This window comes from Hyaena hyaena, unplaced genomic scaffold (genome assembly GCF_003009895.1).
Source record: "Hyaena hyaena isolate Hyena2069 unplaced genomic scaffold, ASM300989v1 scaffold_161, whole genome shotgun sequence".
In the NCBI taxonomy this organism is placed as follows: Eukaryota; Metazoa; Chordata; class Mammalia; order Carnivora; family Hyaenidae; genus Hyaena; species Hyaena hyaena.
In genome coordinates this window covers 1724173-1744841 of record NW_024080792.1, presented here as the reverse complement: position 1 = coordinate 1744841, position 20669 = coordinate 1724173, and the positions used below count along the sequence as shown (strand labels likewise).

General features: G+C 38.2%; 1 protein-coding gene across 2 annotated transcripts in view; it reads right to left on the bottom strand.

Annotated features, from left to right (window-relative positions):
• ASB15 (ankyrin repeat and SOCS box containing 15) overlaps positions 1-18041 on the bottom strand; it is a 53402-nt gene extending 35361 nt beyond the window's left edge. For both annotated transcript variants that reach the window (XM_039239688.1, XM_039239690.1), the window contains exons 1-2: positions 17992-18041; positions 11026-11124 (exon numbers count right to left, since the gene is read on the bottom strand). The gene's annotated coding sequence lies outside the window, so the exon portion shown is untranslated. The remainder of the gene's footprint in view (positions 1-11025; positions 11125-17991) is intronic.
• Between the last annotated feature and the right edge of the window lie 2628 nt (positions 18042-20669).

Genomic DNA, 20669 nt, shown 5'->3' with positions numbered 1-20669 from the left:
GAACCATCCCACTTGACCGCCTGTTGTATACATGCACACACACATTGTAGTGGATTCAGAATGTGGTGCTAGACCACGCAGGACATGCATGCTAAGATAGGTGGGCCACACAGTTCTGGTCCTTAAGAAGTTTACCACTGTGTAGAGAACAAATAACTAGAAAAGAAGCCAGAATTTGGTAAGGGAGATAAAACACAAGTAGGTCTGGAGGAGAAGGCCAGAGAACAAAGACATATACACATTTGAGTTTTAACAAGAGAAAATGGGGGGCACCTGGGTGACCCAGTCAGTAAGCATCTGACTCTTGATTTCCGCTCAGGTCATAATCTCATGGTTCATGGGTTTGAGCCCCACATCAGGCTTGGGGTTCTCTGTCTCCCTCTCTCTCTGTCCCTCTCCTGCTCTCCCTGTCTCTCTCTCAAAAACAGAGATAAAATAAAACAGAGATAAAATTTTAAAAAAATTAAAAGAGACAATGGTTTTACATTAACAGATCATCAAAGTACTTTGAGAGCCCTTCTTTTTCTTCTTGTCTTTTGTAATATTGATCTCTAACATATCCTAAATCGATAGTGCTAAGGCAAGGAGACTTTCACTATTCTTAGTACCTTATTTAATATTCACTAAACATCATCATAATCAAGACTGTATAATAGAACTTTATATTAGCAAGCAAAGTAAAATTCAAATTACTGAAAGTTCAGTATTGTATTCTGTTCTTTCTGAAAAGATCGGTGTTTTTCATATGCATCTGTTAGGTTTCATTTTTTTGAAGCTACTAATTCATGAAATTCCATCAATTAATATTTGGTTATGAACAAGAATATTTTAACATTAACTGTTATATAAAAGTTATATGAATTTGGTGAATAAAACTCACCATGTTAAACTCAACAATCTCAATGTAAATCCACCGTATCTGCTGCTATAAGACCCTGTTCCTCCCCTCCTGCATTTAGATCCTTATTTTTTATATTTCAAATTTGACCCCCTGTTTTGTGTATGTTCAAATAATTCGATTTTAATATAAAAGTTAAGCTTAGTGATTCTTTGAAGAAACTAGAAAAAGGTGATTATTTCTGCTAGGTTTAGATTTATCTCTAATAGAACGTTGTAAGTGATGGGGCAGAATACTCTGGATTTTCCAAAATGGTATTTCTACTAAATATTTGGTTTAGTTGTGGCGTGATTTGAGGACCTAATATGTAATTACCATACAAACAAGGCAATTTTTCATATTTTTTCACAGGTGCCATAGTATCAAAGATATTAAAATCAGGGGTGCCTGGGTGGCTCAGTTGGTTAAGCATCCGACTTGGGCCCATGTCATGATCTCACAGTTTGTGAGTTCAAGCCCTGCGTTGGGTTCTGTGCTGATGACAGCTCAGAGCCTGGAATCTGCTTCAGATTCTGTGTCTTCCTTTCTCTCTCTGCCCCTCCCCTGCTCTCTCTCTCTCCGTCTCTCTAAAAAAGAAATAAACATTAAAAATTTTTTTAATATTAAAATCAAGTTGAGTTTTCAGGTTTGTTAATGTGTTTTTATGCAGCATGGAATGTTTGAGTAATTTCCTAATCCTGAAGATCTAGACCATCCAGTTCCAGTGTAAGCAAATACTTTCAAGGGGACTTTGGGTGGGAGATAACAGTGATCCGACTCGCAGGCTGTGGAGCGTCTTACAAAGTCAGAAATGGTAGGACTCAGAGAAGTAGACGAATGTCGGATTCTCACCAAGGCTGTATTTGGCAAATATTTTATTAAGCTGGGACCATTCTCTGGGCCGCCAGTGATCTACCAGGAATCTATTTTTCTGTGGGTGAGGTAAATATTAAATAAGTGAGAAAATAAATTGTGGTAAACTTTATGAAGAAAATAAACATGACAATAGTGGGTAACAACTATGTCACATATGAATCCTCACAAGTAATGGATCAGTTTGGGGGCTTAATTGTAGTGCTTCCCAAGTTAGGATTTAGGGAATCCTAAATTTAGGGAATAAGGAGGAAATATCCTTTCCTGTTTAAAAAAAATGTTTCTTTAACCACTTAACAAGGCTAAACAGTTTATTTTTCACTAAATTTAACTAGAAAAAAAAAAATCTCTAAGAGAGGGACTTGGTACACAATTCAAGTACAATAGATTATTTGAGTTCATTGTTGAGATAACTATTAACCCCACAATTGTAAAACACAAGAAAATGCTAACACATTCCTATGTCCATTTATTTCATTAGAACCACACTATTTAGATTATTATAGCTGTATAGAATGGTGTGATATTCGAGAGGGAAAGTCATCTCTCCTAATTTTTCTTTTTAATATCTTTTAGGTGAATTTTTTTGTTTGTTTTTTATTTATTTATTTTGAGTGAAAGAGAAAATGTGAGTAGGGGAGGGGCCAAGGGAGAGAGGGTAAGAGAATCCCAAGCAGACTTTACACTCAGCACAGAGCCCAGTTGGGGCTCCATCTCACAACCGTTGAGACCATGACCTAAGCCAAAATCAAGAGTCAGATGCTTAACCAGTAGAGCCACCCAGTCGCCCCAGGTGACTTTTTAAATCATCTTGTCAAGATGGGATTGTGACTGGGCATATGCTAAGGTTAGATTCTTTTGGTAAGAATTGACCATGTCTAAAACGTTTAATCTCTCCATGCAGGAATACAGTATGTTTCAATTGATTCAAAAATTTTCTTTTAAATTTGTATAAAGCACTATAGTTTGTCTTTTATTTAAGTCTTGATTATTTCTTAAATACCCTTTAGTATTTTATAATTTTTATTTCTTTGTGAATAGATTTGTTTGTCCCCATTGTATTTAAAATGGTTATTTCTGGCATATAGAAAGCTAATCCTCTTGTATTTTTATTTTAGCTGCCTTTCAGAACACTTATATGTGTTCTGACAATTTTAGGTTGATTTTCTTGCATTCTTTACTTTTTGTACACAGTGCTAGCATGCTGAGTGGTTGAAAACCTTACCAAGAAGAATAGATTAGCTTGTTAGGGAAGAAAAAAGAGTAAGATTCCACTATGAAACATTTAGAACAAGTAATTAGTATGTAAACACTAACTTTAAGCATGATTCCTATACAGCAGTGGTCCTCAGGCTTGGCTCCCATTGGAATTGCCTGCAGAGCTTTAGAAAATCCTGATGGCTGGGCACTTCCCCCAGATACTCTGTCGTAATTCCTGAGCATCAGGATAGAAAGACTCTGCAGGTGATTTTAACATATTGCCAAGTATAGGAACTGCATGTATGGGTGATCTAGAATAAGAAATTCATTGTCAAATGAAGATCTATATCTTTCCTTCCTGATTGTTAACTTTGTGCTTTGACATACCAAACTCTTTATTTTTAAGGAAAAATCTTTTTTAAAAACATGTACTCATTAGTCTCAAAATCATTCATTACCTTATTCAATAAGTATTTTCTGAGCAGTGTTATGTTCTTCCAGACATACTGTTCAAGATATAGGAATAAATAAAACACATTACCCTCTAAAATGTAGGGGTTTTTATCTGTATGAGTATTGGCTTGAACTGGGTGTTGGGTTTGTGAGAAGAGAGGCCAGGACGGAGTCTCGGCAGCTGGAAGGATATAGAGTTACCATTAACTAAGATGGAAATATTTCCAGAAGGGGTAGTTTTAAAAAGGAGGAATAGGAGCTCAGTTTGGATCATGTAAAACTTGAAATACTTATTAATGTCCAAGAGGAAAAGTTAAGTAGTCAGGTGAGTATGTGTCCATGTATGTGGGGTGAGGGGGTTGGGGGGAAGGAAGACTGAGCTTCAGAAATAAATTAGTGATATTTAAAGCCATGAGGCTAGATGAGCTCACCAAATGAATACCAGTAGATATAAAAATAAATACATTCAAGGGATGAGCCCTGGGGTTAACCGAAGCTGCAGGATAGAATGCAAGCCACGGGAAGAAAAATATTTGCAGCAGGAGGGAGTGACTGACCAACTGTATCAAATTCTGCTGCTGGGTCAAGTAAGATAAGAACTAAAAACTGACCATTGGACTTAGCAACCTTTAGGTTTGTTTTCTATTCCAAAATCATCTCGGGAACCATCCAGGCTTCCTTTCGGTGATCTCCCATCTCTCTCCCCCTTTCCTTGCTTTTCAGTATGAAGAAGAGACACAGTGGTCGTATGTTCGGGGGATTGTAGGATGCATACATAGCTCCCTAAATCTGGGACGTTACTTCCTTTTCCTATACTTTTTCTCTCTGAAAAAGCTCTCTCAGCTCATTTTGTTAGCCATGTTTGTTGTCTGAATTAGAGATGTGGCTTTATAAAAACCAGTTCTTTGAAAGTTTATACCAGCAACCGCTTTAGAATAAAACAAGGTTATAAATAGACATTCAAGTAGAATTTACAATTCTACCAATTCCTTAGAAAACCACCCAACACAGGATGAACAAGTGGGTGAGGTGGAGGGCAGGACCTGAGCATGATGAGCACTGCATGTGAGGACTTCTGGAACTCTTTGGAATTTTGCTGCCCTCACCTGCAGCTTCTCAGAGTCCACTCCTCATGACAGCTTCCCCCATGGCCTGAGAGCTGAAAGGGCTAAGACATTTTGAAATGAGTCAGTCTCTTACCTCTCTGGATCATCCCTGTCTCAGCTAGAATATTAAAATGAGGTCTGGAATTAGATGAGCTGTTTCCCATTTAAGAATCTATAGCACTATCATTTTATGTTCTATAGCTTGAGTGTTCCTTACTTTTAAGGTTTCAGATTTTGCTAAGATACTTCTGTGTGGGACGCTGGCCAGTCCTTCCCCTTCTATCTGACTTGGATTTTAAAACAGGCTAATAGGTTAACCCTTAAATAAACCAGATTTGCACTGGTTTATTTCACCATCCTTCCCCAGCATTACTGAGCAACCCAAACGCAATGTAATTCCCTTTGAATAGTACTGCATTCATTTATTCACTAGGCATGGATTTATTTGCTATGTGCCACGTACAGTGATAATATCAGAGAAGGCAGTTCTTACTCTCAATTGATGGAGGCGATGAAGAGATGGCCCAAAGAAGGTGATGTTTTCAGGAGGAGAGAAAGAATGTGTCACAGAGAAAATAAAAACTTGAGCTGAGGATGAGAAGGATTTTTTTTTTTTTTGGATAATCTAAAAAGGAACAGGCATTCCAGGCAGAGAACATGCACACAGCTCTGAAGGAAAATGGCATAGTGGGAGGAAGGATGAACACTTCCCTTAGTTGGTCATAGAATGTACTGAGGAGCCAGCAGTAAATGAGCTAGAGATTTCTGGCAGGAGTCAGAGTATGGAGAACATTATATACTGAACTAGGTAAATTATGTTTTTTTAATTAAAAAAAACTTTTTAAAAGTTTATTTATTTTGAGAGAGAGCAGAGAAGGGGCAGAGAGAGAGAGAGAACCCCAAGCAGGCTCCGTGCTGTCAGCACAGCCTCACACGGGGCTCGATCTCACGAGTTGTGAGATCATGAACTGAGCCGAAATCCAAATCCAGTTGCTTAACCGATTGAGCCACCCCGGCGCCCTGGTAAATTCTGGTTTTAGTTTACTTTTTCCTCTAGGGCAGTGGAGTTAAAAGGACTTGCTCCCTGCCGTTAACTGGGCTACCAGAATCTCAAAGGCTGTGTGCGTAGTCTGAACGTTTGAACACAGCCTCCCTTTGGATACTGTTAATATAGCACCCCCCCACCCCCCATCTCATGCATCTTCCCTTCTGAAAAGCCACAACCTCAAACGCTGTGGAATGAGTCTGTCCAGGTGTCCCAAGTCTGAGAACCACTGCAAGAGGCAAGAAGCAGCCACGGGAGCATTTTAGGCAGGAAAATGTCATGATCCGATTTGATGATTTCTCTTCCCTCTTCTCGTTTTGCAGATATTTTACCATTAAAACTGAAATGTAGGTTTTGTTCCAAATGGGGCAGGAAGTGCTCTGTTCACAAATGTGTGTGGAGGAGCTGCAGCAGCACCACGTCCACCCCTGCACTGCCCACAAAGCACATCAGAAAAGGCTCTTTTCAGTTCGTTAATCGATCCATTTGCTTTACCTAAAAAGTTCATTTATACCATCTTAAACGGTTTGCAGAAATCTTTTGAAAAATACCCTGAAGTCTCATACCTTTCCCTCAAAAATCTGTCAGACTTAGGAATGACAAAAAAGAAAAAATATGTAAGTAGATACGGTCTATTGACACCTGAACTTAAATAGTAATAAAAGAAAACTTACTTTCCGCAAAGTGGTTTATTAAGTAACTTCTTTAAGTAGCAGGTTATCCACAGAATGTGATATAAACACGTTCAGCTGAAAGACTCCTCAGAAACCTATGTTTTGGGTAGTGAAGTTCACAAATTTTTTAGAATGAGACAAATGAAAATAAGAGGAAGATAGAAATAATGAAAATATAGCTTTAGGACTTAAGTTGGGCAGAATTCCTTCCCCTGGCCTGCAGCCTAGGTGTCTGGAGAATAACTTTTTATAACCACACAGTGGAATGATCAGGTCCTGCCTTCCCTCTCACTGTAACAAGGCCGGGGTGGTCAAACGGGAAAGTGAGGCTGTTACATGGTAAATTAATTACTGATGCCATTCCGGTTTTGGATTCAAAGAGGAAGTTAATGGACTTTCTTCACAGTGGCTCACAGCCCTCCAGACGCTTTCTACCATCTAGGGAGAGTCATTTCCTTGGAGCAGTGTTTAAATATATTGTGGAACACGGAAGCTCTAAGAGAGATGTAACACCTCCTCCACAAAGAGCTGAAGGAAGCCTGTGGAAGACAAACACCACCTGGCTATCGATTGAGTTACTGGTAAATAAAGGCCGTTTCTAAACGGAGATCAGTTCCACCCATACAAGCCGAAGCTGAGCCTGCGTTGAGAGACAGCGCCATCTAGTGGGAGGAGAGTCACACAGGCGTGTGTGACTGTATTTTGAACGCTTTACTGAGACTTAGGGGCGGATTGTGAATACAGCAGTCTGTTTATAACTGGCTTAACCAGGTAGTCTCCGACGGAGCCTCAACACTGGGTATTGCAGCGGTTTGCCGCCTAATAAGTACAATAATGGCCAATATTTATTGAGATCTTCTTAGAGCAAAGCATTATGCTGAGTCCTTTCTCCTGGTTTTCTGCGGACAGTTGTGCAGGTTGCACCTTGCAGAGGGGTGATTGGTGAAGGCACCAAGGAACTGAAAATGTCTTCATCATTTATTTGACTTGAGTGCCCTGGCAAAAGGTTGTATCTATCTGGAGAGAGGGTTGAAATTTTCTAAATTGCACAAAGGTGGTGTGTGATGCAGTCCTGGTTAATGTGTGTGCATTAACTCACATTTAATCCTCACATCATTCCTGCAAAGTAGGTGTTATGTTATCATGGTCCTTTCTCAAGGAGGAAGTGAGCCTTACGAAGGAAGTAAATTGCCCACGTTCGCATAACTAGTAAGGGGCAGAGCTAGGATTTTAACCCAGGCAGACTTGCCCCTACGCTGGAAGACCCCCCAAAAGTGTGTGTGTGCGCGTGTGTGTGCACAGGTGCTTACAGGTCAGATCACTGTCTCCATCCCCATCCTGGAGCAAGAAATGTAATGCAGTGTCTTCTCACTACCGACAAGCTCCTGCACAGAGGCAAGTTCAGAGCTGCCCCGTGCCTGGCAAGTTTGACTGAATGACTGCTCTGCTCAATGATTCAAGCAACTCAATTAGCAGCTAAACCAAAAACGTATGGAGCACTGTGTGCCGCGCACCTCAAGAACTCGCCTGCTACCTTAGCCTAACTTGTGTGCTCTCTGAACAGGCTACGTACATTCTTCCTCCCCCGCCCCACGTCTTAGTCATGCTGTCGCCTATTTCAAATGCCCTTTGTTGCCCTCCTCATCTCTGCATGTAGAAGTTTTGCTGTTTTAAAACTCAGCTTTAATCTTCCCTCTCCACCTCCACTCATCAGAATCCATATCCTTTTCTTCCTTATTTTCTAATTATATATTAATTATATATTTTTTGTTTGCCTTGTAGTATAATTCTATATGTACATTTCTTACATCGGTTTTTTATCTGTAACACAGGGTGTAACACGTAGGATTTGCACAAAGCAATTGTACAACAAATGGGGATTGAATTAAAAGCCTGGGGGCCCAAAGAACATCAAGAGAAATCTGCAGCTTCACCATACTGTTCTCACTTAAACTCAATGTCTGAAGAGGCATTTCCTAACCCAGGGAACGATAGGCTGGGAGTCGTAAGGCAAATCCGCAATGCATTCTGTAACATAATAGATTTGTTTTTCATCAAGACCTAGCGAATAATTTAATTAGTGTGATTTGCCATAATTAACTCAGCTCCCAGGAGCTGAACAAGTTATAACTCTGCAAATCCCTCGGTAGAGGCAGGTGGCAAACTAGTTCAGAGTTAATTTTTAACTTTCACTTGGGCTATGATTATCTATTAGGCCCTTAGGCTAAAGTTAAACAAAAATTAAGTAGAAGGAAAAAAGTAGAAAAGCCATTCAGAATATTTCTGAGAATATTTATAGAGAATTTATTTTGCATGAAGTGAATTGGCAATAACAAAACACTTCAGAGAACAAACATAGCTATTATAATCTCTGCAGTGGCTCTATAGCAATGTAGAAATTTAACAATATTCATTTAAAAAATAAAGTTCAGATCCTTCTTCTTTAATTCTAACAAGATATTTTTATCTAAGATTTTTTCCCAATTAAGCTTTGAAATTATTAAGGAAAACATGTTACAATGGAATCAATGTATTCAGATCTAATTGGTAAAATAAATATGACCCACATTTTTGTATATTGGATAACACTATTAATGCTGTTTCTTGTTTCTTACCTTTGCATGTAAAACATCTTGTATATAAATTGTGTCATCCCAGATTTGTATTAATTAAAAAAAAAGAAAACTGGATATGGCAGATAGGAAACAGGAGAAATAAGACTTCATAAAGTTTATGGATACCAATGTTCAGTTGCCTGAATATCTACAAGAGGGAGGGTGGACTGTAGGATGGAAAAGTCTAACCATGCACACTCAGGCTTCACTGAGACAGGAAAGGATGAGGCATCGAATGAAATTTCTGTAGTTCATAGCAAACTTTCTGGAGTTCTGATATTAAATGGGCAGATACCATATGATTATGTCAGGAACACTAAAGCCTCAAATTAACTGAACTTACATGCAGGCATGAATGAATGAATGAATGAATGAGAACAATATAGAGATAATTTTTTGAAGAAAAGTCCTTTGGGGTTCCTGGATGACTCAGTCCACTAAGTATCTGACTCTTGATCTCAGGGTCGTGAGTTCAAGCCCCATGTTGGGCTCCACCCTGTGTGTGGAGCCTACTTAATAAAATAAAACACAGAAGGAAAAGTTCTCTAAAGAGAAAGAGAGGTATAAGCAGGAGAATAGCAAATATGTAAAAAACAGATATCTAGGCCAAGGCAAATTATTTCCTAGAGACTAAAACACATCCAGTGCTGATGGCAGAAATATTGCTGGTAAAGTTGGAGCAAGACAGAGAATGAAAAAGGCATCAGGAGACTCTGGATGGTTAAATGTGATGATTTTTTTAAACTGATGTAAAATATAAGCAGGTAGTGTATGAGCCGTTAAGACAAATAAATCATTCAGTATGGATTGTGAATAACTTTTATCTTTTGAACCTTATTTTACCATTCATGTATCCTTTTATTTATTCAATATTGCAATAGTAATTTCTATATGTAAGGTACTGTGCTTGCCATTTTTTTCCCACGAAGAACACTAGCTAGTAAATAGAGGTCATAATTTCCACAAAGCCTTTGAAAGAAACTCACCTAGGAACCATAGGGTTAGATAAAGAAGCATGGATAAAGAAAAAATTAGTGGGTTCAATTTCTTAGGGTTCAATTACACCCAAAGAAAACATTTTTTAATTTTTTTTAATGTTTATTTATTTCTGAGAGAGAGAGAGACATACAAACAGAGTGTGAGAAGGGGAGGAACAGAGAGAGACGGAGAAGGGGAGGAACAGAGAGAGATGGAGACACAGAATCAAAGCAGGCTCCAGGCTCTGAGCTGTCAGCACAGAGCCCAACACGGGGCTCAAACTCCCAAACTGCAAGTTCATGACCTGAGCCCAAGTTGGACACTGAAGTGACTGAGCCACCCAGGGTCCCCACCAAAGAAAATAATAGTTTGATGTTGATTTAACTGTATTGTTCAAGAAGTTCCATGTGTTTATTAACATTTTTAATTAATTGCTATGAGCATCAAATTTTGGGGTTTTCAAAAGCTGTAAGTAGAGCATTATTGCAGAAAGAATTATAGGTGAGTTACAATGATAAATAGAATATGACAAAATTGCATGAATTAAAATAGATCTGAATAGTGGAGCTAAAATACAATTGTATATATCATTGTGATGGGTTTGCCTGTATTAAATGAACAAAATATTGGGCATGAAGTTTTCTAAAAGCTCTTAAGGGAAAACAGGTTATTTCTGGAATTATTTGATCTAAAACATGGTGCTTGGTTCTAGAAGGGTGATAGTGCTTCTCAGTATCAAAATAATAGTGAAACATACCTCTAGAAATAACATAGAACACAAGTTTTTACCAAAATGGAAAATTATCTCAATATGCTCTAGCAACGCTAATAAAATTGAACAATGGAATTTACTAAGGATATATGAAAGCCATACACTGAAGTTCAAAATATTAGTCACAGAGATCTGAACATGGCTATTTTATCAATGTGTTCCTAGTAGGAAACTAACAGGAACTGTTAAAAAATCGGTAACCAATAGAATTATGTAATATCACAAATATAAAGTCCATCACTGAATAAAAAAATACAAGCCTTTCTAAATATATGAAGAACCACATAAAAAAATAAAAGATTACTGTATAGGAAAAGATATCTTTAAAAACTACAAAAATCAGAGCGAATATACGTGTTATATATCATTACACATAAATGAACCTAACTTGTTGGTTAAGGAAAAGGATCAATTTCACACATTCATTCCTACCTTTCTCTCCATCCACATTTTTCTCCCATTTGTGTCATAAACAGAGCTGGGAGGTGGGAGTTAATGGAGTAGGATGAGAATCCAATAAAGTCTTCAAGACTGAAATAGAAAAATATAAAATAAAATAAAATAAAATAAAATAAAATAAAATAAAATAAAATAAAATAAGAGAGTACTGAGTAGGGCAGTGAAATGGAAGCACTTAAACATGGTATAAACTGCCCATTACTGGATAAGGCATGACTCCATTCTTCAAGAAAAAAATGTTATTTGCTACAAGATCTTTTAAACAAAATACAGTGGGCTAAGGAATTAATAGCCTAGCTTTAAGAATAAATTGCTAGAGGGGCGCCTGGGTGGTTCACTTGGTTGAGAGTCCGACTTTAGCTCAGGTCATGATCTCACAATGAGTGGGTTCAAGCCCCGTGTTGGACTCTGTGCTGACAGCTTGCTCAGAGTCTGAGTTTGCTTCAGATCCTGTGTCTTCTTCTCTCTCTGCCCCTCCCCCACTCACACACTGTCTCATTCTGTCTCTCAAATATAAATAAATGTTTAAAAAAATGAACTGCTAGAGTAAATAAAGATCACTAAAAACACAAATATAAATCAAATAGCACAGCCTCAGGCCATATAGGTTTAAAGATGAAAACATCCATATGAAGAACAGAGAATAGCTTATGCATAACCTCCTGAACACACCTTCAGAGCATGTTTCCCTTCAGAGATCTTTAAGTCTGAAATGCTGAAGCTAAAACCAGAATATTGATGGTAAAAAAGAAAGAGAACATTTTATGATTCTCAAATCCAAGATTCTTCCATCACTTATAATTTCTGATGACCCCCCTCAGTTCAGTGCTTTAACAATCTATAATTTGATTTACGTGTACTTGTTAGGTATGCCTGCTTTATGACTAGCTCTGTACAAAGTGCTGTGGGAAAGTACAAGGAGTAAATATTATGTTTTCTGCTCTCAAAATTAGCAAAAAGGAAGCAGAAACTAAATTCTTTCAAAATTTAGTGGTGTGCTGGTAATGTTTTAGTTTGCTTGTTTTTCTGAGGTATAATTGACAAAATTGGATATAGTTAAAGAGGTAAATGTGATGATTTGGTATATGTACATATTGTGAAATGATTACTGCAGTCAAGTTAATTAATACATCTATTGCCCATCACCTCACATAGTCACGTTTATTTTTGGTGAGAAGACCCTTTGCAAAGGGCAAATAAACACATGAAAAGATGTTCAACATCAAGCCATTGGGGAAATGGAAATTACAGGCACATGAGCCATCACTATACACCTGTCAGAATGAGTAAAATTAGAAACAAAAAATAGTGACAACACTAAATGCTGGCAAGAATGGGGAACACTGGATCATTCCTGCATTGCTGGTACAAATGTAAAATGATACAGCCACTCTGGAAAACAGTTTGATGGTTTCTTAAAAACTTACACGTGAAATTACCATAGACCCAGCAATTACACTCCTGGTGGTTATACCAGAGAAATGAAAACTTAAGTTAACTCAAAAATCTGACTGTAAGTGTTCATAGCAGCTTTGTAATTAGCCCCAACATGAAAGCAACAAGTGGGTGGTTAAACAAAGTGGTACATTCATACCCTGGAACATTACTCAGCAATAAAAAGGAACAAACTATTGATACGTCTAACAGTCTGGATGCATCTCCAGAGAATTATTCTGAGTGAAAAAGTGAATCCCAAATGGTTACATACCCACTGTATGATTTCACTTATGAACGTTCTTGAGATGGAGAACAGGCTGCTGATCCCAGGGGTGAAAGGGGAGTGAATGAGAGAGAAGTGAAGTGGCTATAAAATGGCAACATGTCTGGGTGGCTCAGCTGGTTAAAAGCCCGACTCTCGATCTTGGCTCAGATCATGATCTCACAGTTTATGAGTTTGAGCCCTGAGTCAGGATCTATGCTGACAGTGTGGAGCCTGCTTGGAATTCTCTCTCCCTCTCTCTCTGCCCCTACCCCACATGTGCTCTGTCTCTCTCTCTCAAAATAAATAAACTTAAAAAAATGGTAACATGAGAGATCCTTACGGTAAGGGAAGTGTTCAGTACCCTGACTATATAAATGTCAATATCCTGACCACAATGAAAAACAACTTAATTCTAAACAGTCAAAACTGCCAAAACTTTCTATGTGCAGGTGTGATATCTGACCCCCTACTAAGCACAGCACATATTTATCTGCTGTGTAGTTGGAGGCTTTTGAATATTCTTTTTCTAAGAGGAATTTTTTTTGATGTTTATTTATTTATTTTGAGAAAGAGAGTGTGAGCTGGGGAGGGACAGAGAGAGGGGGGAACAGAGAATCCCCAGCAGGCTCCACACTGTCAGCACCGAGCTCCACATGAGGGCTTGATCCCATGAACTGTGAGATCATGACTTGAGCCAAAATCAGGAGTCAGATGCTTAATTGACTGAGCCGCCCAGGTGTCTCATTAATAGGAAAAATTTAAAGATGTTAATTTGCTATCTAAAAATATAAATCAAAAAAAATACCATTACATCTTGTCTTGACCTGAATGCCCCAGAATGCAGTCTTGAACATCTAAGGGTTCATGAACCACCTGTCAGGAAATGACGACCTAAGTCAACCATTGTGAGCTTCACAGATGGAGATCTTGGCCAAGATCCAGACAAGCTGAAGCACCTGCATGAGCCATAAAGCTGGGAAATTGAAGAGCAGTATTCTTACCTAGAATCCTTTTCAGTTCACAATGATTTGGAAGAGAAGACCATAGGGGAGAGGTATACCCATGAGAAAAAGGAATATATAAACGCTAGTGGGTATGGGAAATGGGCAGGGCTAACAACATAAAGATTTTTAACCCCCCTGATTCTTCCGAATTAAGAATAGGGAGGGAGAAACATCTTGGCATCTCCCTTGCAGTTTGTCTCTTGGGGAACTAATATCTGCTCAGACCGTAATGTGTCAAGGTGGGTGGCATCAAGCCATGGAGTAGAGGTGAGGAGGTGTACCTGCTGGAGTAAGTGAGGACATAGGAGGTCAGTTTCTTACTATATACAGCTTTCCTTGCTCCTGCCTAGAATCTCCCAGAGAGAAAAGCTAGTCCAGAAGGCATTACGTGACCGCTGACTAGCGCAGTATGCCGGGGGTAGCCCCTACAGCTCTCTAGAAAGGCACAGACTGAGACTTGCGAGTGTGGTGAGGTGGTCCGAAGAAAAGCGCTACCGCGCACGATAATGGCAATAGTTATAAGCTTTCTGTACCGTTGACAAGGATTTAATCCTATATCTCATCAGAATGCAGTTTTTCTTAGACAAAAACATAATAACGGCAGTCTTTATTTGCTTCTAACTGCGAATTGTCTAGGTCACCCACAGTAAGACATTTCCATCACACTTCTATTCTCTTCTGCATCCTCTTCCCTGTAATTGAACAGAGAAATCAACTATATTTAATGTGCTTGCCTCTCAGATTCTTCGAGGGTCTCCCCACCATGTTCTCTCCAACTATCACAGCTAAGCTGTGCTTTTAGGCTATTACGTGAATTCCATTTATCTTCCCTTTTCCACCTTGTTTACTTGCCCTGAGCTACTGTGGGTGTGCCGGTTCCATTTCTTGTTCAGCTGGATTTTTAGTAACAGTATCAGCCTTTCTTCAGACTGTTCCTTTTCTCTGCTACCTTCCTTCCCCAGGTGCTAACAGTGGCTGATTGACCATCTTCCTTTCTTCCTTCCTTCTTTTTACTGCCCCTTAAGTCAATCTCATACGTTCACCAACTATTAAAAATGCATACAATAGCATTCTAATGGCATATAAAGGCATATAATCAAGACCTCCTTATCCTGTTATTTACTCTTTTTAGTAATGACTTTAAGTGGCTGATTGGCTCTTTTGGGGTCTTAGCCATTCCTGGACAAGATTTTTTCTTGCTGTCTGTATATGAGGTATTTTAAACCAAATTCCTTTATGTTTTACCGCTTACTATGTTTCTTACCAAGTGAAATTGCCAGAAAATCTTTAAAAATCTTTTTTCTGCATTCCCTCAATGGTATAAGGTTGTCAGGACTGTCATTTACATATGTCTCTTTATCACCACCTGCTGGAGAGTTCACTGCATGGCTTATGAAGTCCTCTTAACGGACTTTTCTATGGAAAACAAAGAGGCAGTTTGGGATATTTTCTAATACCTCTGCTATTACAGAATAACGTTGCTTGAATGTGTGAGAAGGTCCCTGAGACTATTTTCCCTTACATTTTCTATTACATATTATAAACTGCATAATATTATATATTGCAAATAATGGAGCTCTTGAGAATTAAAGCTAGGTGGACCATGAAGTTTATATTAAAAGTTTCCACCATTATTTACTCAGCTTTTCAAAGCATATGGATTCATATACAGGACCCTAATAGAATATTTAAAGGAAGTTTTGAAATTTGTAAACTAAAAGACATTTCTAAAAATTCCACTAAGATTTCTTTATAATGACTTGTATAGTTTTAATCGGAATTTTTGGAGGCCCCTCCCAATTCTGTGTCATTACTCTAGTTGTTCATGTCCATTTCCCTCCTGTCAGTCCCTTCTGTGAGCATCCCTTTACATTTATTCTTTCATTACTCTCTTTTATTTATTTTTAAAATTTATTTATTTTGAGTGATAGAGTGATGTTCAGTGACATTGAGCATTCTTTCATGTGTCTGTTAGCAAAATGGATGTCTTCTTTGGAAATGTGTCTATTCATATCTCCTGCTCCTTTCCTTACTGGGTTGTTTGTTTTTTTGGGTTTTGAGTTTGAAAAGTTCTTTATAGATTTTGGATATTAATCCTTTGTCAGATATGTCATTTGCAAATATCTTATCTCTTTCCATAGGCTGCCTTTTTGTTTTGTTGATTATTTCCTTCGCTGTGCAGAAGGTCACCCTTCCACCGCAGCCACACACCTGTCATGGCATTCATCTGCTCATACTTTGATCCTTACTATTGTCTCTGCTGAACTCTAGCTAGTTTTTGTATGACTGGATCCTTCCTTCATATCTCAGAGTAAGGGTCACCATCACAGACAGGGTTTCCTGCAGTCTTAACTAGATCCCCATCCTTCATAGCACAGTGCTCATTTCCTTTGGAAAATCTCACATTTGGTAGTTTAATTTATTGACTTGTCTACTGTGTGTCCAGCCACTAGAATGATTGAAACCTGTCTTCCTGATTCGCTGACAGATCCTTAATAACTAGTTGTAGTTTATGACATAAAGTAAGCAATCAATATATATTTATTTAATGAATGATTATTTTAGCTGTTCTGTTGTTTATCTGGTTTTCAGAGATGATTGTATTCTTTATCTCACATTTCCAAAGCCCCATCTCTACTTTAACTTTTGTTTTCGGCCTCTTTTATCTTGTTTGTTTCACTTGACTTGTCATTTCACATTAATGAGATTAATTAAAAATACAGTATCTACATTTATGATATCTTTTCACCAGTTTCAGTGTTTTTATTATACTTAATTTTATTTCTAAATTCTGTTAAGGTATTCATTTTAAAAATAATTATTGTTTTATTACCACCTTATTAATATATTATTATTATCACTTATGTTAATAAATTGTTATTTTAATCTCATAAAACAGTTTCTATCTGCTTAAGAAAATTCCTGACTTTCAGCAGCTCTTGCTTGCTTGCTTTTAAATGGAAAGCAGCTGCATTTAGTACACGAAGTGGTGTTAGAGATGCTCCCTATTGGCAGGGATGAGGTGGCTCAAAATCTTTATTATTCAGTCCTTCCATAGGTCTCAGTTTTCAGAACAGATACCTGTTTTTTAACCTCGATGTTAAACATCCCAAATCTGGGTGGCAGTATTGGATATGCCCATTTTCACACAGTAAGTAACTCATACGTGGAAGCTGATAGTCCCTAAGATAAAACTTGGTAACAGCTTCTATCTAAGTCATAGCTTGATTTAGAATGAGGTTCTAAAAACCACCATACTGAAAACAATATAGTTTTTACAAATATCCATAGCATAGATAGAAAAGACTGGAAAAAATCCAAATTGTTTTGCATATGCCTGATATGAACGGAAGCACAAGAGATGGGTAATATCCAAACTATTTGAATTTTAATATGTTGATCTGTTCTAAGAACTAATTTGGGGAAAAAATTCTCATTCTTGCCAAGTTTGGGAGAGGAAAGAATACTCTTGAAAGAATATTTTCACCCGTGCTCCCAGATTATGAAAACTAAAAGTAAAATTGGCAAGGCAGTACTTATTCCCCTTAGATTATTAGGAATCAGTCCCTTGTGTCTTGAAAATTGAGATGCTTTCTTCCTTTTCAGCTGTTTGATTTCATGTTCCCTTCAAGTAATTGGCTGGGGAACATAGCTCCAGAGCCCTAGATTCTAGGAAACATTTTCACTACCTAACTTTTATAAGATCTAGCCTTTCACAGAAAAGCTTTTGTCATTAAGAAGCAGTGTAGGAGGTCCTAACTATTCCAGTTATATATGATGTCCTTGCTACTCACATTAAGACATTCCCAAATCCCTTTCTTTTTTTTTTTTTTTAATATTTTTTTATTTATTTCTAGGAGAGAGAGAGACAGCATGAGCAGGGGAGGGTCAGAGAGAGAGGGAGATACAGACTCAGAAACAGGCTCCAGGCTCTGAGCTGGCAGTCAGCACAGAGCCCGACGCGGGGCTCGAACCCACGAACCGCGAGATCATGACCTAAGCGAAAGTCGGACGTTTAACCGACTAAGCCACCCAGGCGCCCCCTCCCCCCAATCCCTTTCTGATATCACAGATGCCAAGGCTGATTTCTCTTTGTAGCTAATTCTGCTATCACCAGCCATAGGACATCACTGCCAAGCCCCCTGCATACATAGCCTTGCACCTCTGCAAAGGGACTGATTTAGAAAACCTACACATTTTCCCACCACATAGAAATGGTTAGTTATGCAGTACCTCAGCCAGGAACAGCCAGGGCTGTCCAGCCGTGGTGTCTTTGGCAAATGCGCTACGGCAGAAGCCTGAACTCCCAAAGCTACAACAAATGAAAACACATGCATCTTTTATAATCACATAGTTCTACATTCTAGAACACACCCACAATGACAAAAATTCTTAGAATTTTGGAGAGATGGGCAACAAAGTTTGTGACCTCATAAATGTCCATTCATCTAGGTTCCAGGGATTATTTCAGCATTATCTGGCTTGAAAAATAAGGTAATTTCTTGCCAATTCTGATATGGCTTCCTGAATCTAATACAGTGGGCCCAAATATGTATGTCATCTTTGTAGGAGTAAATTGATGCATCAGATGGTTTGTTCAAATTCAGTAGTTTCTTTATATTTTTATATGTGTGTATATCCACGCACATGCCTGTGTGAATCTCTACAGTGCCTTAATATGTGCACAGGGGTTAATATGTATTTCCAATGTCCTGAATTTAAATTGTGAATGATTTAAATACTAGAAATTAGAAATTATGATGGAAGTTATGGTAAAGCCTAATTCTTGGGCAATCTGACCTGGGAAGATTATAACCCCATGACTTATGTTTGTAGAAACAGCTATCCTAATAGAAGAGAGGAGCAAATGATCAAACCAATTTATGACTCAGTGTTAGTTTATAGGGTTGCTGTAACAAAATAACATACACTGAGTGATTTAAAGAGCATTAAAAGTATTTGCTCATCTGTCTGGGGGCTAGCAGTGTGAGATAAAAATGTCAGCAGAGTTGGTTTCTTCTAAGGGCTAAGGGAATCTGTTCCATGCCTCTCCCCTAACATCTAGTGATTTTTCTATCAGTCGCTGTTGTTCCTTGGCTTGTAGCAGTGTCATCCCTATCTCTGCCCTCATCCCTGCATGACGTACTCTGTGTACATTTCTCGGTGTCTGAAGTTTCCTTTTTATAAGGACATCAGTTGTATTAGACAAGGACCCAGTCTAATGACCTTATCTTATCTAATTATATTTATAATGATCCTATTTTTATATAAGGTCACATTTTGAGATAGTGGCAATTATGACTTCAACATATGAATTTTGGGGGTTATAGTCCAACCCATAATGCTCAGCTATAGGTTTTGTATCTCTTCAACTAATTATTGTGAAATTATTCTCCAAAGTGTTCATACCAATTCACTCCCACCATCAGTGTCTGAGCATTTCTGTTGCTCCACTTGGCATTGACAACACTTGGTATTGTCAGTCTTTAATTTTTGTCCATAAGATGGCAGTCAAATCATAGTTAATTTTAATTTTCTTGATTATTAGAGAGGTTGAGTCCTTTTCATGTTTATTGATTGTTCCTGTTTCCATATTTTGTCAATTGCCTATTCATTTCCTTTGCCTATTTTTCTATTGTATCCATTAAAAATATATTGCTTATTATGTACCGGGTACTATTTTAGGCATTTCAGATATGGTAAGAAACATTTTCCCTCCACATATGGTTTATATTCTAGAAAGGTGATGCCTAGAAATAACGTAAGTAAGATAATGCCATAGCACATTAAAAGGTGATAAAGACTATGAAGAAAACAAAAGAGGGAAGAACACAAAGAGTTCATGGTAATTTGCAATTTTAAATCTCATGGCCAGGGCAGGCCACACTGAGAAGGTAATATTTGAAAAAAGACTTGAAAGAGGTGAAAGACGGAGCCATGTGCCCATCTGGTGGAAAGGTTTTCCAAGCAAAGGGTTAGAAGAACAGCTACCTGAGCAGGGAAAGGGGAAGAGGAGGTTAGGTCTGAGAAGTGAGAGGCTATCTTGGGCAGGGCCTTATAGGCAGATGAGAGGACATTGGCTTTTACACCTTGAGGGAAAACCTATGGGAGAATTTAGAGCGCAGTATGTTCGAAAAGGATTATTGTAGCTACTGGATTATTGAAAAGGATTATTGTAGCTATTGTAGCTACTGCAGCTATTGAGAATAATAACCATGGAATAACAAATCAATAACAATTACATGTGTGTGGTGCTATGTTACACGGGCCGGGCGCCTTACACATGTAAAGTCATTTAATATATTCCAGAGTGCGAGGCGAGAATGGAAGGAAGCAGGGAGACCTGTCCAGGTTAACAATAATCTTCTTACTAATTTATAGAAGTTCTTTCTATATTCCAGGTCCCACTTATACTTTGGTGATTTTATGTAGTTGGAAATATCTTCTTCCATTCTGTGGGTTGTTTTACTATTTACTGCACTTTTTGCTACTCATAATACATACATTTTTTGTACACGTGTTTACTCAATTTGTTGTGCTTTTCTCCCATTGGCTTTTTAGCAGATGCCTTAACTCCAGTTCTTACAACTTTGGTTAGTTATTTCCTCTTCCGTGCTACCACTTGCACTTGGCACAAAACTCTCTTGGAACACTTACCAGATTATTAATGCATATCTTCACCAATGTTCAGTAAATTCAAGGATGTGAGATCCTTTCTTACAAATTATGTCTCAGTAACTAACACATAATAGGTACTTGATAAATGTTTGTAGAGGAAAGTGGGGGGAAGTGGTATGCTCTGGTATCGCCTCACCTGGGGGAAATGAGAAGATGGATGGTGTATTTCCAAAAAAAGAAATAGAAAAGGCTCGAGATGGGAAATGGCCTCACACTGCAAACTGCTTTGGAGC